The following is a 4,506-nucleotide window of genomic DNA, read 5'->3' as shown; positions in this document are numbered from 1 at the left end:
TATTGCACCGCGAGGAGTCGAGGATCGAGGAGTGAGGAGGCTTCCTGAGGAGTCATGAGCAAGGATACACAGGTGTATCCTATGCGGAAGTGTTTTATTGACTAAACGTGACGCACGCATACATTCTCCTCCCCCTTCACATCGGTCACAATAATTTGAATTTGTACTTTACCCTTGCAGTTTATATAATCCACACATCTCACATATTTCAATAGGGTATCTTGCATTATTATTATTCATTATGAATTTTCTTAAATAAACAAACTTCAACAACATAAGGGCAGATCCTTTGAGCGCTGCTGATGACGCTATGAAGTGACGCTCGAGTGATCAAGTATTCCAATGTATAAAAAAAGCTTTCATTCGATTCCTCCATCCTCATTTTCTTTCCTTGCGTCCTTCCCTCACAACCTACAGGGGTGGAGCTGAGACGCTAGGAAAGGAAGCGAGGAAAGGAAACGAGGATGCACAAATAAGAAATGAGAAGCACCCCGAGTCTACTTCATATGTACACTTCAGGCAATTCCATATACCATAATGCACGATTGTGACGTCACCGCCGATCTCATCTAATCACCACCACCACAAACAATATTAATTAGATTTTTTTTATATAAAACAACCCAAACACACCTATATACATTTGGATGCAGCATTAAACAAATTCTTAAAGGGAAAAAAATTGTAAATAATAAATCAACTCCATAGCTGATTCCAAGTGATCAAGGGCTTAGGACATTCCAGTTCAGCCCATTGCAGTTTCCGCCAGAAGTTGACACTCGTGCAACGTAAGCAATGACGCACAAACGAGTGAACGAGACGGAGGGAAGTTAGCGAGTGAAGGGCATGTCAATTTTGGACTGGAACGCAGCCGTAATCTGCCCAGCACTACTAAAGACTGAAACACAGGGGTATTTATACACAGGCTAATGAGGAACAGGTGTGGCTAATGAGTTGTCATGGAAACACACAAGGCAGTATGGAAACAAAGGCTAACAGGAACCAAAACCGCAGTAAATAAAAACCAGAAACGCAAGACATAAGAATATCAAAATAATCGAGGGAAACCGTGACATTTGGAACATGATGATTCTCTATATGAACTTTTACATAAACATCTTTCGACCTTAGTAGAGTCACGCGACAGATGTATAAAGGAGGCAGTGTTAAAAACTGGTAGAAAGTGGTCAGCAAAGAAATCTGTAGTAGAGGCAAAGGCTGACCTTCAAATTGGGGATATCGTGGGACAGGTACAGCATGGATGAGGGGGTTTTGGGCTCAGTTTAGCTCCTCCTAATTGGCACAAGGCAGGCCCAGCTCAAAGGAGGAAGCTGGTAGTCAACGAGCTGTGAAAGCAGGAGGAGAGGATGAGGTGTATAAAGGCCATTTCCCAGGCCAAGCAGGGAGAGTGGATGAGATGGGAGAGTGTGGAACAACGCAAGATGGGCTGGCAAGACCTTTGGTCAATGGAAGAGAGTAGGATCAGTTTCTTTATTAGGTCAACATATGATGTTCTCCCATCACCGCAGAACCTAAACCTCTGGGTAGGAGAGGATCCCTCTTGTCCTTTGTGTTCATCACCTGCCACATTAAGGCACATTTTGACAGGATGTAAGGTGGCTCTTAGCCAAGGTCGGTTTACTTGGCGCCATGACCAAGTATTGCGATGTTTGGCTTTAGCATTGGAAGACAAGCGTAACATGACCAATAAATTGCCGCCTGTTCTAGCAAAACATTACACGCAGAAGACAATATTCCTCCGCCCAGGCGAGCAACCACCAAGAAAAGGTGCTAACACCAATTCTCACCCAGGACAACTGGAAGCTGCTAGGGACTGGAAGATGCTGGCTGATCTTGATCAACGGCTTATTTTTCCACCTGAGATTCCCAGCACTAACCTACGACCAGATATTGTTTTGTGGTCTGGATCAGCACGCATTGTTCAACTGATAGAGTTAACAGTGCCATGGGAGGATGCGGTAGATGAGGCATATGAGAGGAAGAAACTGCGGTATGCTCATCTGGCCACTGAAGCAGAACAGCGAAGATGGAGAGTCCGGGTTTATCCAGTGGAAGTGGGTTGCCGAGGTTTTGTGGCACACTCTACAACCCGGTTCCTCAGAGACGTCGGATTCAGTGGCCAAGAGTTGCGTCGCACAGTAAAGAACTTGAAGCAGAAAGGAGCAGCAACTGGCTGTGGTCGAGACGGAAAGATTCTAGCTGGCTGTGTACAGGCCGCCATGCTACAGTTTCGTAGAATTCTTGAAAACTTGAAGAGTCTGTTGGTTTATTTGTATAGGTTGTATAGTATTTACAGTCATTACGTTCCTGTGTATATTGCGTGAATGACGGGTGGTTGGGCAGATATTGTGTTTTGCGGTAGTATGCCATACGGAACCGTTGCCACTGAAACTGCATATTAACGCACCAGTGGGGCTCGACAACCTTAGTCAAACGGGTTGGCGCGTATGGTTGGGTTGTGGAGAGATTGTGAGATTGTGGTTAGGTCTCAGCAGCAGGAGGGATGTAGAGGTCAGTAAGCTGGGCTGAGTTGAGTGGGGGACGGAGGGGGGTGACTCTGGGACGCCAGAGTCACTGTCGAGCCCTCTTGAGGTGTCGTGGGCTAGTCGACGAAACACTGAGGACGGAAGGTGCCCACTTGACGACCCTAGAGATGTTCCCTACTCTGCTCAATCCAGAGGGTTGTTATGGGGGGACCGCACTGTGGTTGCAGCCGTTGTGTGTGCTGACGCGTGTTAACACTAGACAGAAGGAGATTTACATCACCAGATGGAAAGAAGCGTAAATGGATGGAGAAGCATAGTTTACTGTAAAGCTACGTCTTAGTTGGTGATTATCTTGGCGAAAGCCGAGTACAAATCAGCATGAAGTTTTAACATCTACTCTCGTGTAATAGAAGTCCATAATGAAAGTGAATGAATGTTGTCAAGATCAAGACAATGAAAAAAAGCATCATAACAGCATATGATTTGTTCACTGTGTGTTACAGACCCACATTTAAGTGCTCATATTTTAATTTCATTTAATAGTTGTTTTTAGAAAAATAATCTTGTTTTCCTTTTAAATAGTTTTTTCTGACTCGACTGACAGTTTTTTTAAGCACAGACTCTTGAACCCATGAAAAATGTGTCTTGATTTGTCACACACACACACACACACACACACACACACACACACACACACACACACACACACACACACACACACACACACACACACACACACACACACACACACACACACACACACACACACACACACACACATTCTGTAATGAGGAAAGTGAGTGTGTGTTTGTAATCAGAGCTTGAGTTTGAGATTCCACAAGGTTAACACTAGTTAAATATAACCTGCATCTTCAGCTCAGCCAAAACAAGCCCGAGACTGTGATGGACACACACACACACACACAGACACACACACACACACACACACACACACACACACACACACACACACACAGACACACACACACAGACACACACACACACACACACAGACACACACACACACACACACACACACACACACACACACACACACACACAGACACACACACACACACACACACAGACACACACACACACACACACACACACACACACACAGACACACACACACACACACAGACACACACAGACACACACACACACAAACACACACACACACACACACACACACACACACACACACACACACACACACACACACACACACACACACAAACAAACACACACACACAGATCAGTTATGTCACTGAAGTGAAAACATACATAGAACTGGAGTTCACATAAAATGAGAACATTTGATGTAAAGCAAAATTTATATAAAATTATATTCAATTTAATGCATTGGAACAATTTTACTCTGGATTTCAACTGTTTAAAAAAATTCACCTCTATCTTATCGCAGGGAATATTATGGCATTTAACTATTACTTAATAATAAAACAAATAAAAATAAAAAATACACCATATAACATAATACACAATGATAAATGTCTACCCTAAAAAAAAAATTAAGGTGAGGTTTAAAAATGCTAAGAGATTTTGCTTGGCTTATCTCGATTGGTAAAGAATTCCATAATTTTGGAGCTATTGAAGAAAAAGCTCTGTAAGCGAGTTAAAGGAACAGCTAAAATACAGTAAAAATAAATCAATAAAATAAATTATGTAAACATGTAAACATTTAATGTTTTATTTAACTTTATTTCTATCTTTTGCTTTATTCAATTTTTTAATTATTAAATGTGAATTTGTAACATAATTATTTTTAGTTAAATTTAGTATATTATGCAGGCTAAAATATGTAAACATTTTGATGTTATATTTAAGTTTATTTATATCTTTTGATTTTAGTCCTTTATTTTCTTATAATATCAATTGATAATTAACTATAAAATTTTTACTATTTTTATTTAGCAAAAAGTAAAAACTGCGCGCGCCCGGTCCGAGGGGAGTGTTGCTGGAGGCTAGCGAGCGCGTT

Source organism: Siphateles boraxobius, unplaced genomic scaffold, assembly GCF_051911475.1.
Source record: "Siphateles boraxobius isolate OS27281-9 unplaced genomic scaffold, OSU_SipBor_1 96, whole genome shotgun sequence".
Classification (NCBI taxonomy): Eukaryota; Metazoa; Chordata; class Actinopteri; order Cypriniformes; family Leuciscidae; genus Siphateles; species Siphateles boraxobius.
This window is presented reverse-complemented; position numbering follows the sequence as displayed.